Source organism: Herpailurus yagouaroundi, unplaced genomic scaffold, assembly GCF_014898765.1.
Source record: "Herpailurus yagouaroundi ecotype Mexico unplaced genomic scaffold, PumYag 142, whole genome shotgun sequence".
Taxonomy (NCBI): Eukaryota; Metazoa; Chordata; class Mammalia; order Carnivora; family Felidae; genus Herpailurus; species Herpailurus yagouaroundi.
In genome coordinates, this window is record NW_024412397.1 from 22,947,766 (window position 1) to 22,964,153 (window position 16,388).

General features: G+C 39.3%; 1 protein-coding gene and 1 pseudogene across 4 annotated transcripts in view; one reads left to right on the forward strand and one right to left on the reverse strand.

Annotated features, from left to right (window-relative positions):
* DCC (DCC netrin 1 receptor) overlaps positions 1 to 16,388 on the reverse strand; it is a 1,147,297-nt gene that overhangs the window by 985,606 nt on the left and 145,303 nt on the right. The window lies entirely within an intron of this gene.
* On the forward strand, positions 580 to 10,348 carry LOC121032740 (40S ribosomal protein S19-like; annotated as a pseudogene).

Sequence of the window (16,388 nt, forward strand, 5' to 3'; positions counted from 1 at the left end):
CCCAGGCGCCCCAAATAGGACTTCACTGATGTTGCTATGTTTATGTTTTTTTAAGGTAAAATATATAAGAGAATAAAATAAATTCCTCCCTATTTTGATTTGGCTCTTTAGGTAAAATAGGCTCATCTTAGAAGTAAAGCAGCCAAATATGGTGATTTGTTTTTCCAAATCAAAATTCTAAATACAGTCAATGATATTGTAATAGCGCTGGATGGTGACAGATGGTAGCTATACTTGTGGTGAGCATAGCATATCCTACAGAGAAGCTGGATCACTATGCTGTACACCTGAAACTAATCTAATGAAGTGTATCGTTTACACTGAAATAAACTTTGAAAAATAGTCCAAATGGCAAACGTATGCCAAATGTATGACAAAGGCAAACATTAGCAGGACAGCACAGACTAAAGAAAGCAAATAAGAGAAACTGCAAAAAAAATTGTTTGGGAATATTTGGAAATTCTCCCAAGATGTCACTGAATTCACTTCCACATCTGATTCTAAATGCCAAATATATACGGTATGAACTCCAGCCTCAGGGCTTTTAGAATATCCCAGAAGAATTATGTAGGTTACTGACTTGTGCTGTGTAGGCAGAAAGATAGACTTCACATGTGGCAGGGCAATAAAGCAAGTATTTGTCAGCTTCCAAATTGGAACCAACAATGAATTGGCTATTTGCAACACTGCTATTTCTACAGGCATGATGTAAGCATCCTTTACTCCTGTATAATGGATGGAAGGATCAATTCTAGATGTGCAGTGGCCCAATATATTTTATCATTATATCATCTTATAACAATAAGAAAATCTAAAATAAAAACATTTCTAACAGGCCAGGATATCCCCCACCCCTACTCCTTGAAGACTACAGACTTGGAAAATTACATATTTATAAAATTGTGTTTATAATCAATGAAATTTTAGGATGCATAGCTTCAAGAGAAAGGATAGTAGTAATGAACACCCACACCAAGGAAATAGAAATAGTTAAGATGTTCTTATTTATAACTCAAAGTCTTTGAGGTATATTTGATATTCTTGTTCCTACAAAGGTGAATTGAACATTTCTTCTTTATTTACTCTGATATTCCTCTTCTAGATTACAATTTCTTAGTTCTAACTTGTCAAAAAAAAGTCTTAGAACCAAGTTATCCATTGGAATGACTGTAAAACAACCTTTTACATAATAGCTAGTATTAAAACCAAGTTCCTGAACTGCTATGTCTTCTAAACATACATGAAAAAGCAGAGCTGTGAGTCAGTTCCTCGTATTTAAAACTTCTGTTTCGTCATTCACTTTTACTCCAAGAATTTGTAGATGTTCAGGCAACTTTCAATGCTCCTTCCTATTCAACAACCATGGGTCTTGGGAAGATAATACCCACTTCTCTAATTGAAACTGCTCCATCCACATAACCAAGATAACATGGATTGCCCCAAGACAATGAGGCACTGTCTATAAAGCAGCTGCCCCAGAGTGGATGAACACAGATAAATCTTGTTTTCTATCATACGCTCTAGAAGAAACTATTTATAACATTGCCTTAAGCAACAACTAATAAGGAGAAATATCCACCCAGAAATTTTGATAGTGACTTATAGAGACAAGAAAAGGGAGCCTAAGAGATGATAGACATGGGTTTAAATTCTGGCTCCACCATTCTTTTCCTTTTTTTTTTTTTAATTTTCTTTCTTTAAAAAAAATTCTTTTTAATGTTTATTTATTTTTGAGAGGAGGGACAGAGTGTGAGCAGGGAAGGGACAGAGAGAGAAGGAAACACAGAATCCGAAGCAGCTCCAGGCTCTGAGCTGTCTGCAGAGCCCAACGTGGGGCTGGAACCCACAGACCACGAGATCATGACCTGAGCCAAAGTCAGATGTGTAACCGAATGAGCCACCTAGGCGCCCCTAAGTTCTGGCTCCTCCATTCTCAAGTGGCATTCTTGGGCCTGCTACTTTGGCTTGCTGCAACAGTTTCTTATTGGTTAAGAGCCAGATGCAATCACCAAGAATCGTTAACACTGACACTTGATGATTCCATCTGTTCTCCCTTGCCCAAATAACAGTTCATAGGACTGAAATTTGACTTGATAGTTGTTCTCTTTTTTTATGTTACCTTTTGTGGCATAAACTTCCACTGAAAAGAGACAACACAAAGGCATTCAGTTATGTGTGATACATGCATATAAGCTGTGCTTAGAGGTTCATTCTTGAAGCTGGTAAAGAGAAAGTGATTGTATTTGGGGGACTGCAGTAAATTGATTCTGGCATACCATTTGTTCCACAATTTACTATACTCCAATTCTTTGCCAGATACCTGCTCCATCTGTAATAAAAGTGTGCTGAGAGTCTCAAAGAATAAAAGAAATGCTGCTCATCATTTCAGCAATAATGTGTAAGCCCATGCACTTGGCTGAACAGGAACTGATGAACAAAATCTCTAATCCAAAATTACCAACGTGCAAAGATTTCCAATAAAGATGCTCTAAGAGATGACTGTTTTGCCTCCTCTCAATGTGACACAGCTATCTGGTAGAATCTCTGTCATATTAGAACCAGTGGACATTAACATATTTTTAATGTTTCTGCTTTGAATATTCAAATAATGAATAACCATCTTGTTATTGATCAATATATGCATGTGTCAATTACTTTAAATGTTTTGTACACATTGCTCAATGTTTTCAATCCCATTGAAAAATAAATATTTTACCCCCATTTTGCTGCTGAGGAAATTGAGGATCAAAAAGTCTAAGTCACTCAGATCTCCCAACTCAGAAGGGTTCTTATCCTCTCATCACAGCTGGATTAAACAAAAATAATTTTGCAATCATCTTACGAGAGCTGTGGTATTAAAGTAATGCTATTCAAGTTAACGTATGATAATTTTAAATGACACCAGTTACTTTTGATGGAAACTTGTATTCATTGTAAGTTTTTGCATGGAAAGACAAGGTAGGGAGAAAATATTAATAAAACCAAATGGGGGATAAAAAGGCATAGTTTTTAGCACCAGAATAACCTCACAACAAAGGAAGCTTGTGTGCCACAAGCTTGCAACAAGTATTGTGTTGCCTCTAATTGTCTGGGTTTTTTGTTTGTTTGTTTTTTATTCCAAACTCAATCCTATTCCTCACATGATAAAATCAAGTGAATGAAACAGCAAGAGGTGAATTCCTCCTAAAATATCAGTCCTTCTGGATGCTAATACATGGCTTCTGCTCAAAGTGGTTCTGTTCAGCGTCTTCATTTGCCATTCATGAATCCTTTACATGCGTCCTTGCACCCCTAGCTTGATGATGCATTGTTTGCAGGCATCTTACCAAGAACTCAGCTCAAGCAGGAAATGCCCAGTGCAACAGCTTTGTGGTGAATGTTTGCAAAATGTCAAGAACACCTGTGCCCTGTCACCTGAATTTCTCCTTGGCGTGCACAGAAAACTGAGTAACAATTATGTTTCGAGAACAGTGCTGCATGCCTAAAGTCATATGGAATCAGGCACCCTAGCCCCAACTGAGAATACAAGGGAGTAAAAGGGTAGAGGCAGGGAAAGGCATTCGTTCATTCATGCCAATTTCAGCCCAAAGCCAGCAAAGCAGTGAGATAATATATAGGGTTTAACCCTAAGTCATATACTCTTCCCTCAGGCTTTAAATTGTGATTGGGACATAGATAACCCTTGAGAATGAATTGCAGGGACCTTACCCGAGTTCCCATCTGTTTGCACCATGAGCCTCTAATGCAAACATTTCCCAAAGCAAATGAGAGAAGCTGTCTTGGGAGTCATTAAAAAGGGACTGGGCAAGGGGCGCCTGGGTGGCGCAGTCGGTTAAGCGTCCGACTTCAGCCAGGTCACGATCTCGCGGTCCGTGAGTTCGAGCCCCGCGTCGGGCTCTGGGCTGATGGCTCAGAGCCTGGAGCCTGTTTCCGATTCTGTGTCTCCCTCTCTCTCTGCCCCTCCCCCGTTCATGCACTGTCTCTCTCTGTCCCAAAAATAAATAAACGTTGAAAAAAAAATTAAAAAAAAAAAAAGGGACTGGGCAAAACATTAGAAAATATACAATCGAGAACAATACAGAATGGCTCCGTAGGGAATCAACTCACTTTGACCTAATATTGAAGACTGATAGCTGACAATGTTGAAACATTAATAGTAGATAAAATGCACTGAAAGGTCTTTGTTAAGCAAAGACTTTGTGTTAACAATGGTTGCCAAATAGGTATCTGATGAGTAGAGGGGTGGGGAAGGGAAGACCCTCAAGACAGGAAGTGGCATAGGTGGTCTTCTTACGGCATTGGAAAAGTAGATGAAATAGTAAAGGTTATATAGTTTGGGCCTTCCCTGGAGCCTAAGTCTCTTCTGTGTGCCTGATAGTACAGAGCACTGTCTCTTCAAAACAAACCTCTAATGATTAGCTGGTAATGCCTCCACAGAGAAGATAGATGTATTTCCACGCCTCTTCACCGACAGTAGTGATGAGGAAATAGACCAAAAGGATGCTTGGGAAACCTGAAATCATTTAGCAAACTGGGAGACTCAAGAGCAGGAAAGATCAGGCTGTCACGGTAGTTGGCAATCAAGAACTACTAAGCTCAACCCAGTAATTTAAATTTGTTTGAATTCCTGGATCCTCAATCAGCACCATCTGCACTAGAGGACCTTGTAACTTAGTTGAAGGAATAGGATTATGCTATCATAAATTTTTAAGGCCTTGTTTAAACACCAAAGAGACACAGTGAACAAAGACAAAGGGACTTCACAGATGGTGGGGACGACTGTGGGTGGTGTCATGAGGGAAGATGTTAGAGAGAGAAAAACTACACCAGGCACTGCCATGGACTGAACAGTGTGTCCCCCCAAATTCGTATGTTGAAGCATAGTGCCTCAGTGTGATTGTTAATTGGACACAGGGCCTCCACAGAGGTAACAAAGGCTAAATGAAGTCATCAGGGTAGAGCCCTTAACTGAATAGGATTAATGTTCTTGGGGCACCTGGGTGGTTCAGTCGGGTAAGCATTCAATTCTTGCGTTTAGCTCAGGTCATGATCTCACGGTTTGTGAGTTCTAGCCCTGCACCAGGCTCTGTACTGACAGTGCAGAGGCTGCTTGGGATTCTCTCTCTTCCTCTCTTTCTGTCCCTCCCCACTTTCTCTTTCTCAAGATAAATAAACTTAAAAAATGGGATTAATGTTCTTATAAAGAGATACACTGGAATGCTGGCTCTCTCTCCCACTCTGTGAGGTCCCAGTGAGAAGGCAGCTGTCTGCAAGCCAGGAAGAGCGCTCTCACCAGAAACCAATCCTTACAAACCTTGATCTGACACTTCCAGCCTCCAGAACTGTGAAAAATAAATTTCTGTTGTGTAAGCCTCACGGTCCATGGTATTTTGCTACGGCAATCCAACCAAACTAAGACAGGTCCAGAGGGCAACTAGCATGCCTAGACAGGTAAAATAAATGATACCATGTCAAGAGTTGGCAAACTAGATCCAGCCTGCCACCTCCTTTATGGCCTGTGAACGAAGAATAATTTTTACATTCATAAAAGGTTCAGAAAACACACAAAAAATTTCATGACATGTAAAAATTATATGGAATTCACATTTCAATGCCCATGAATAAAGTTTTATTGGAACACAACCACATGCCTTTATGTGTTATGGCTTCTTTAACACTATTACAAGAGAGCTGAGTTGTAGTGACAGAGACTGTATGGCGTGAATAACCTAAAATATTCACGATCTGGCTCTTTACAGGAAAAATTTGTCAACGTTTGATCTCCACTGGTTCTCCAATAAGGTTCTTAAACCTTATTGTATATAGGTATCACCTGGAGGTCTTATTAAAATGCAGATTCTGACTCAGTGGAGCTTGAGTGTGCACAGTCCTATGAACTCCAGGTGATGTTACTGCTACTGCATGTGGACAACTTGATTAGGAAGATTCAAAATCCACTTTATCTAAAATCCTGACCTTCATTTAGAGGAACATCTTCTTTAGTGATCTGGTTGATTGGGTAATCAGCGCTCAGTACTAACAGAATTATCTTGGGATTCACCTGAGACTTTGAAAATCAGTTCTTAACAGGGATGGGTAGGACTAAAGCAGAAAGGTAATCTCTGGTTTACACATGTGCTGATGGAAAGCCACTGTAGGGGCCACCTGGGTGGCTCAGTTAGTTGAGTATCTGACTTTGGCTCAGGCCATGATCTCACAGATCTGAGTCCTGCATTGGGCTCACCGCTGTCAGCCTGTCAGTGCAAATCATGTTTTGGATCCTCTGCCCCCGTCTCTCTCTGCCCTTCCGCTGCTCATGCTCTCTCTCTCAAAAAAATAAAATAAAACATTAAAAAAAAAGAAAGCCACTGTAACAAGGAAAGTATGTCAAAACTGATCATTTCCGGCTTATGTTAATGTAACGATTTTTTTTTCATTTTTTTATGTTTTTCTTCTTGATGTATTTTTTTCATTATATGTAAAATGGCTCTTGTTTCCTTTCTATGTTAACACCCAAATCTCTTTTTTGAAGATGTAAAAAAGGACAATTCTCTCTCTCCCTTTTAAAGCTTTTAGAGCAAAACATCTAAAAGTAAATATTGAGATTTGAACTGATGAGAAACAGATTGGGTATTGCCTGTCAACTCCCCAAAGGCCACAAAATAAATGATAAGGTAACAGCAGCCTCAGCTCATTAAAATGCAGCCTATATTCACTGAGATTTCATATGCATGTCTTCCCGTCACTGTCTCCTTAACAGATGTCATGGAATCAGACACACAGGGCCAGAGAAATGAAGTGCAAATACCACCCCAGGAGCCACCAAGACCCAAGCTGTGGGCACCCCAACCTGTGAGCCACACATGCGCAAGTGCATGGGTGTAAATTCGTCAGGCAGAAGCCCAACATGTCATTTGAATCAAAAGAAAAATCTGGCATTTTAGGGATTTAGCTCTAACAACTTTCTGATGTTTTGGTGATATAGTGCCTATTCGGGCCCCATACAAAACTAGCTATGTGATTTTGGAAAATATCTGGACAAATACCCTGCATATTTACACTGTCCTAAGTATCAAAATTATGAACAATTAAGCTTTATTTTTTGTGTTTTTTGTTGACTTATATGCTTTTTTTTTAAGTTTATTTATTTTGAGGGAGAGAGAGAATCCCAAGCAGGCTCTGTACAGGCAGCACAGAGTCGGATGCGGGGCTTGAACCTATGAACCATGAGATCATGACCTGAGCTGAAACCAAGAGTCGGACGCTTAACCAGGCACCCCCGATTTGCATACTTTTGATTGCTAAGTGCAGCACAAACTATATGAATGTCATAAGTTAAACAATTATCTTCGGCCTGTATTTACATTATCCGTATCCTGTAGTCAAAAGGGTAAGGCATAAGGAAGAGGACTAGGAGGTGATGAATTATTTCACTTTAAGTTAAAATAGAGGCTGGGCTGTAACCAAGATAAGTGATAATATTGCTACCCATTATTGAATACTTAACATGCACTACGGTACATACTATATTCAAGTGGGATAACATTGGGGCACCTAGGTGGCTCGCTTGGTTGAGCATGTGACTCTTGATTTTGCCTCAGATCATGATCTCATGGTTCATGGGATCAAGCCCCACGTGGGGCTCTGTGCTGGCAGGGCAGAGCTTGTTTGGGATTCTCTCTCTCATCTCTTTCTCTCTCTCTGCCCCTCCCCTGCTTGTGCTCTGTCTCCCTTTCTCTCAAAAAAAATAAATAAATAAAAATAAACATTAAAAAAATAAAAATATAACTTAAAAAAGTGGGATAACATACATAAGGCATTTATGTAACAAAAGGAAGCCATCAATAAACATATTCCCCCTTAACCACCCTTACAAACATAGGGAGGTTTCTCTCTCCCCATTTTACAGATGGTGAAAGTGAAGTGTAGAGAGACAGTATTTCAGCCAAGGTTGCACAGACAGTAAGCTGCTCAGCCAAGGCCGGCGGTCCCCAATGCCAGAATCACTGTTCCCAGCCGCCAGCAATGTTGTTCCAGGACAATGCATCACAAAACTCCAGATTACTAAGAAATAGCATTCAAAGCCTTTAAAACTTCCCAGCCCCACTCAATTGAAGGGTAAAACCCCTTGGGGATGATTTATTTTGTAAAATGGCATTGTTTTGGGAATCTGCTTGTTGAGCTAAGATGGAGTAGCTTGTGGCAAAGCATAGCTCCTGCCAAGACAACCTAGAAAAGCTGGAAAAAGTAAAAAAAAAAAAAAAAAAAAAAAAAAAAATCAATCCATCAATCTGTGTAAAGGTAACAGATTTTTGCAATGAGAACTAAAGGGGTCAAGATTTCAGAGACAGGAACACTTCAATAAAAGTGAGCTGTTATCCTATGGAAACTTTTTTCCTTGGGGACATTTGCCAATTCTCAGGGCAGAGAAAGAACCTAAGAATGCAAGTTGCCTGGGCACAAGCCTACAGGCAGGAATAGAGAAACTGGTAGGTTTTTGTGGTCTTGCAGAAACACAAATGGGGATGTGAACAGTCAGGTGCTTTTGAAAAGAGGAAAAGAAAACGGAAACAATGTCGGATTCTCCCCGGGACACACAACTGAGGCTATACGGGAGGATGAACAAGTAATTTACAAAGCCACTATGGGAAGAATGGAGTTGCCTGACAGTCCCTGGCTACTGAGGAGATGAGGATTAGGATAAATTAGGGTAAAACCCATTAAAGGAGGAGCCCGAGTGGTCACACTAGGCTCTTTGTTGAAAGCCTTGGAGGACTATATCCTAGGAACAGAATGAATGAGAGAACCTGTAACCCAGCCTGACTCAACTCAGTCCCCTACTGGGTTAAGCTAACAGAAGCTGAGTAAACTAATTATATGTACACGTGTGTGTATAGTTTACACACATGCATATACATACACACACATACACACATACATATATGGATATGTATATGTGGTATTTAGCATTCAATCAAGAATGACTAAACAAGGCAAGATACAGGACAATATAATATTAAAAAGAAATAGACCCAGTGAGCAGACATTTTAATTAGAAGTTCAAGAAAATTTAGAACAAGCTGGAGAAAACAGATGCAAAGAATGGCTAATTTCACCAGAGGACCAGCATTCATCAAAAGAATCCAATGAAAATGTTGGAACTATAAAATATAAGAAGTAATATTAAGAGCCTAATGGATGGGTTTATCAGCCAATTAGATACTGCATAAAACAGGGTTAAGAGAATGGAGAAAGTCAACAGAAAAGCTCAGCATTTTTTTAAACAAAAAATTCAGGAAAAATGAGTAAGAGATGGTAGAGTACAGTATAAATGTTGTAACCTGCAAGTAGACGGGGAACTATTAAGAGAAAAAATGAGGCAAAAGTAATGTATTGAAGGCATAATGACTAAAGGTTTTCCAAAATGATTAAGGACATTAACTCTCAGACTGAAAAATCTCATTGAACTTTGAGCAAGATAACACCGACACACACACACACACACACACACACACACACACACACACACACCCTCCCCCACAAAATGAGCTGTATCATAGTCAAATTGCTGAAATCCAAAACCAAGAAAAACATATTAAAAACAGAAAACATTTTTTTCTCAATAACTTATAATTGACTTCTCAACAGAAATGATCAAAGTCAAAGAAAATGACTGGTAACCTAGAATTCTACACCCCACAAAAATATCCTTCCAAAGTAAAGACGAAATAAACACATCTTCAGAAAAACAAAAACTGAGAGCCCTTTCCCCAGCTGGCAGCCTGGAGGCCGCAGGACGCCTGGAGTTACTGTAAAGGATGTGAACCAGCAGGAATTCATCAGAGCTCTGGAAGTCTTCCTCAAAAAGTCTGGGAAGTTGAAAGTCCCTGTATGGGTGGACACTGTCAAGCTGGTCAAGCATAAAAAGCTTGCTCCCTGATGAGAGCTCTTTCTACACACAAGCTGCTTCCATAGCACAGTGCCTATACCTACAGGGAACTCTGGGGTGAGCTCCATGACCAAGATCTACAGGGGATGACATAGGGAAGATCTAGGGAAACAAGTTCTAGGGAAACAAGGTCATGCCTCCAAGACAGGGGCTGCAGCCCTGGAGTGGCTGAAAATGGTTGAAAAGCACAAAGATGGGGGCTGTAAACTGACCCCTTGGGGACAGAGAGATCTGGACCGAATCGCCAGACAGGTGCCAGCTGCCAATAAGAAGCACTGGGACAAATGCTGGGTTAATAAATTGTCTCAGTCCAAAGAAAGAGAGAGAGAGAGAGAGAAACTAAGAGAGTTTATCACTAGCAAACCTACACCAATGAAACTTCTAAAGGGAGTTCTTTAAGCAGAAGGAAACAAGGCAATGCCAGATGGAAACAAAAAGGGTAAATATGTGGGTAACTGTATTTCAATGGCAATTAATGCCTTATGGGCTTTAAAACATATTTAGAATTAAAACTCGTAATAAAAATCAGAGGACAGGAAGGGATATGTACAGTTAGAGAATTCCAAGATGTTACCATTATTCATAGTAATAGTTTGATTTTAAAATCAAATTGTAAAAAAAAAAAAAATCAAAACACAGCAATTGATTATAGTAAGTCAAAGGCACATGTTGTGTCTAGGGTATCCACTAACAAAATAGTAAATAAATGTGTAACTAACAAGTTAATAGAGTAAAAAAAATGGAATAGTTATAAAATGATTAATTTTACAAAGTCACAAAAGGAGAGAAAAGGGAATATTGAAATCACTGAGATCAATAGGAAAAAAAATGATAAATATAAAGCCAAGGATGTCAATAATTAAGTTCCAATGGATGAAATATTCCAATTAAAAGATTAACACTACCAGTCTGGTTAAACATTTGGGACACAGAAAGCTGGAAATTTTAAGGATGAAAAAAGATCTACCATGCAAATATCACCAAAATAAGCTGGTATGACTGTAACAGCACTTTCAGGTTTCTTTTTGAAGATATTCTAGGAATATAAACCCATTCTAGAAAAGAAAATGCAACTGCCTATTTTCTTGAGGGTTTAAATTATTTTTATGTTTTGTGCAATTAGCGCTCTGCACTGAAAAACAAAAAGTGAGATAAACAAAGATCCTGATGTTTCCTTGGAGGAAAATGGGTGAGGTTTCCAAGGTGTGATAACAATTCCAGAGTAGCTGTTGCTCCCCGGGGTGTAGGGCTACCCTACATTTACATAAACTCAGAGGAAAATGAGAGAATTGGAACCACCAAATATAACCATAGTCTAAAAAATCTGTAGCACTTTTTTTATAAACTTCATTTCCGGAAACCATACATCCTGAGTCATCCCCTATGGCTTGGTTTACCATTTAATCTAAGACATTTATCTACTTCTCCCTTCTTTCTTTCCCTTTCAAATCCTTCCTCTGTGATCAGCAAATTAATCTATCTCCTCAACCTCTTTCTCAACATGCCCTCCACTTCGTGGCCTTAACTGAACCCTGGATGTTTATGGTCATGGTGGTGACTGTTTCATAATGATGACTCTGCAAATGGCACCACTGACTTGCTGCCCTCTTCTTTTGCAGAAGCACGGGTCTGGCGAAAGCCAAATCCTGGGTGTATGTATTCTACTGTGTACCTTCTGTCAATCTCACTTCAGTGGCTTTATAAATATTTCTGGAGAAAATCACACACACTGGCAACACTACTCTACTGTGGCAGCCTCAGTTTTTCAGTCATCATGAGAAAGTATTATGTCCTGTCCTTCTCTCCGCATTAAACTTTCCCTATATCTGCCTTCTCTCTTAGCTCTCTCACACTTCAGTGAGAAAAAAAGAAATCATGCACTGTGAATTTCTCCATCTTCTTAAAACCAAAATTCAAATCCACCTGCAAAGACATCTTTCTTCCCTCCTCCTGCTTCAGTGGAGAAAACTATCCCTGCTTCTAACACCGCTCTCTCTACACAGTCTGGATCCATCTTTTCTCCTCAAGGACCCAGAGTGATTTTCTTCCTCTCTTCTGCATCATCAGGCTCCCACTCACTCATTAACCATTTATTTTTTTTTTATTTTTTTTAATGTCTATTTATTTTTGAGAGAGAGAGAGGTTGAGAGAGAGAGAGAGAGAACACAAATGGGCGAGGGGCAGAGACAGAAGGAGACAAAGCAGTCTCCAAACTTTGAACTGTCACCCTAGAGCCCATTGCAGGGCTTGCACTCACGGACCGCGAGATCATGACCTGAACTGGAGTTGGACGCTTGACCCACTGAGCCACCCAGGCATCCCATTAACCATTTCTATCAACATTTAAAAATGCTCTTTCTTAAAACAAGTATTTTGTTTCTACAGTGACCCATATAGCTGTGGTTACATTTTTCTGCTCCCCTCTCAAGTGGTGTCTGCTTCCTATCTTCTCCCAAATGTTCACCAGTTCTACTACTCCAAGTTCTTCTGATTAAGAGAATCAACATACTGTATTGCCAGATCTAACAAACATTAATTTCCTACTCAAACTTTCAGAAATATCCTTACATTTCAGCACTTCTTCATTTGTGAAATAATTTCTTCCTTTGATTTAAATACCACTATTCTCTCCTGCTTTTCATCCTATGTCACTGACTATTCCTTCTTACCTGGACTTCTAATTACTTCATTTCCCCCAGGGCATTGTTTTAGGATACTTTTATTCTCTCCTGACATACCTGTCTACTGTCAAATTTACATCACCCTCAGACTAGTCCTCTGAGCTCCTCTGATATATATGGTCACCTGTCTCAGAGAAACCCTAAAGATCCCAGCCTCCATTAATTCTGTCCAGGCCATGCCCAAATTAAGACACATCAACAATTTAAACCCAGAGAGCTGCTCAAGTAAAAATCCCATGTATTCTCAGGTTTCCCTTTCCTCTACTCCCCACATGTAATGTTCCAGTAAGTTCTGTCCAGTCTACCTAAATATACACATTAGTTATTAATATCATTAGTTATTAATATCATTAGTTATTATCATTAGTTATTATCATCAATAATATCATTAATATCATTAGTCATTAATATCAATAATTATTAATAAATTAATATTATATCTATGGCTATATATCTCCTGCCCATTCATTTCTCTGTCTCTATTGCCACCGCTACAGTCCTGGCCACCTCTCTTACCAACATTATTGAAACAGCCTTCTCAACCGTCTCTGCTTGAGCCTATGCCACTAGAAACCATTCTCTGCAGGCATCTGAAGAAACATTCCTTTAACTTTGTATGCTGAAATAATTGCAAATGTACAGGAAGCTGCAAAAATAGTACACAGAAGTAGTGGTGTGTGCACCCTTCATTCAATTCCCCCCAATGGTTACATCTTGAACAACTACAGCAATTATCAAAACCAGGAAATTAACAAGGACACAATGATTGTATACTATGCTATGCCCTTTGGCCACATACGTAGAGTCACGTAACCATTACTGCAGGGGAGAAATCTATTGAAGTTAAAATGATCACTCCACTTCCTCTGCTTAAAGTCCTTTAACAATTTTTCATTTTAGATAAACAAAAATTCAAACTCTTTGCTCTGGTCTACATGATCTGCTCCCTGCCCACTCTTCCACCTTAATGCTTGTGTCTCTCACTTTCTGTGTTCCAACATCACTGAATAGTTTCCTTCACTTCCCCAAACAGGATGACTTTGCCCTCAACTTATCCCCTTTGTACATGTGTGTCTCTTTATCTGAAGCACTCTTTCCCTAGCTCATGTACTGCAACAGATCACCCTTGTCAAATATCTAAACCTGTTCTCTCTCAGCACCTGGGTTTCTTTTCATGAATCAGACCACAACTTGCAATTATATATGGAATTGTTTATATATCTGGCATCTGTATTGTTCCTCCACTATATAAATTCCACTGGGAAGATAAAATGTAGGTCATAATCTTCTATCCCTATTTCCTAGCATAGAGCATTGATATACGAAATGTAGTGGGTGCTCCACCTAATGAATAAATGAATAAGTAAGGTGGGATAAAGACAAGAAATTAGTAAAATAATAAAAGAAAATTCATAGTTTGAAAACATTCTGAGAGCCTTTGATGAAAGGTCCCATGTAAGGCTGGAGAGGTATTAAGTAGATCCGTAGTTGCTGGCCTCTGCAGTATGGCCCCCCTCCTGTGGGTATATATAATTCTAATTAATACTAATTGGATTTAAAACTGCATCAAGGAGGAAATTTTTTGTTGTTGCTTACAGCTCCTGAACATCAGATCTGAAAGACACAACTCCTCACTCAACACAGAACCCTCTTTTTATTTTAGAAGCCATCAGCACTGGTCCAGGGATGTCATCTTTTCCCTGTCTCTCAGAAGGGGGTGTGGTGCCCTCCCATCCCTAGCATCCAAATTCAAATAGTTTCCTACTATATAAACCAAATATCATAAATGATGCCCAACTCCAATATGTCTTAAAATAGATATGGTAGACATCACAGGAAAAGAGTGGGGGTGAATAAAACAGAAGAACATTCATGGTTTGAAAACTTTTGAGAATCTCTGATGAACAACAAGGCAACTGTATGGAGTCTTTCACTGACAAGCAGGTGCCTGGTTTCCAGTCCAGGCTCTGCTCCCTGCTAGTGAAGACCAGTTATTTTACCTTGGCTTCAGTTTTCTGGTTGTTAAAGAAAAGGAAAAAAGCCTTCCAGTTCATACAATGTACAAAGCTATTCCCCACCTCAAGTTGTATTCATAAGTTGTCATGTGAGTAAGAAAACAAAAAGAGAACCAGAAAAAATAAATAAATAAACACTGTTACTGCTGTCTGGTCACTGTTTTCTGAACAGGGCTCTCTCTTTCTTCTCTCTCTTATTTTTTTAATAATGTTTATTTATTGAGAGAGAGAGAAAGAGCAGGGGAGAGGCAGGGGGAGGGGTATGGAGAGAGAATCTCAAGCAGACTCTGCACTCAGTACTGAGCCCAATGTGGGGCTCAAACTCACAAACCATGAGCTCGTGACCTGAGCCAAAATCAGGAGTTGGACCTTTAACCTACTGAGCCACCCAGGTGCTCCAAACAGGTGATCTCTTTTGCATGAAGAAAACCTCATATTTTCTTTGTTGCTTCACTGTAGCATGAGACATGCCATTTTTCCCTACCTTGTTAAAAGCCTCTATTACAGAAATTGCCAGATCTATTAGTAAATCTTAATTACCACTTCTTGTGCTGCTTTTAGCCTCTAGTGGGGCAAAATTGCCATGATTTATGCTTTACTAACAATGATATTTTTACATTAGTAAGCAATTAAAGAGCCCAACAGCACTCCTGGGAACTTCAAAAAACCATAGAAGGACTGCCATCATTTTGATTTATATCTACTCTAATTGTATTTACAGAAAAGTTATAAAGGAAGAATATTGTATCCAAATGTTTATGGTGCTGACAATAAATGCTTGTAAAAAGAGAAGCATTCATGCACATGCTTCACATTGCCTGTAGAAGTAGCATATAATGTCACAGAGAATGGGCTTAGACAAGGTTACATCAGGTGGTGATCAGTGTTGGGTCTTAGACTTGTCTACCCAGGAAATTCAGATGGAAGGGATTTCACTGGGGGGTGAAACTTCTATCTTCTGTCTGGGGGGGGGGTGACAAGTGGCATTGATTTCAACTTGGAGAGGGGATTGTGGGGAACAGTATTCCTTTAAATTTAGAGTAGCATGGAGATCTATTAATAAAAAAGATCCATGGTGAATAAAATAGCTAAAATGGCAAGTTCTTCTGCAAGCCATGAGTAGAATGAAGGCCAGGAATTACTGCTTCTCTTCTTCAAGACATAGACTATTGGAAATCAATCCTTCTAATTCAACAGAAAGATTTACTTCTTACATTTTTGAGGCCTCGCCAATAAGACTTCTTTCTTTCAGTCTTTATGTGTTTAGCTTTATTGTGCCTTCTGCAGTGTCTCTATATTTACTATCAAAACCTTACTGTGCAGAAAAAGGCTACATAGTACACTAGAATAATTGTAGGAAAATTATATTGATTAGAATATAAATTTTTTAATTTAAATCTTTTTGAGTTACCCATATTTAACCAAAAGCTGGTAAGAACCTAAACTCTGTACTTTTCCTTAAGTCGCAGAGCCTACCGTCTGAGCAGCAGGGCCAGCATCATCCACAGCTTGTTTGAATGCTGAGTCTCTCCCTATCCCAGACTTACTGAATCAGAGGTGGCATTTTAACCAGAGGATTCAAGGGGACATTAGTGTTTGAGAAACCCTGTAATAGAAGGTTGGCAGAGAATGGGAAGTCAGTGTGTCTATCAGGAAATTTAATCATGATATCTGATATTACAAGGTCCATAGCTCTAAAAAAAACATGGTGAAGACGAAGATGAAGAAAAGGAAGAGGGGGGT